This window comes from Babylonia areolata, chromosome 1 (assembly GCF_041734735.1).
Source record: "Babylonia areolata isolate BAREFJ2019XMU chromosome 1, ASM4173473v1, whole genome shotgun sequence".
NCBI lineage: Eukaryota > Metazoa > Mollusca > Gastropoda > Neogastropoda > Buccinidae > Babylonia > Babylonia areolata.
Window position 1 is genome coordinate 102,254,168 of NC_134876.1, and position 597 is coordinate 102,254,764.

Here is a 597-nt window from a genome sequence, read left to right on the forward strand (position 1 = left end):
CAGTACAGCACAGTACAGCACAGCACAGCACAGCACAGCACAGTACAGTACAGCACAGCACAGCACAGCACAGTACAGTACAGCACAGCACAGCAAGAGCAGAACAGTATAATACAATACAGTACAGTGCAGAAGAGTACAGTACAGCACAGTACAGCACAGCACAGCACAGTACAGCACAGCACAGTACAGTACAGTACAGAAGAGTACAGCACAGCACAGCAAGAGCAGAACAGTATAATACAATACAGTACAGTACAGCACAGCACAGCAAGAGCAGAACAGTATAATACAATACAGTACAGTGCAGAAGAGTACAGTACAGCACAGTACAGAAGAATACAGTACAGCACAGTACAGCATAGGACAGTACAGAAGAATACAGTACAGCACAGTACAGCATAGGACAGTACAGTACAGAACAGTACAATAAGTACAGTACAGTACAGAACAGTACAACACAGTACAGTACAGTACAGAACAGTACAGCACAGTACAGCACGGTGCAGTAAAGTTCAGAACAGTACAGCACAGTACAACACAGTACAGTAAAGTACAGAACAGTACAGCACAGTACAACACAGTACAGTAAAGTAC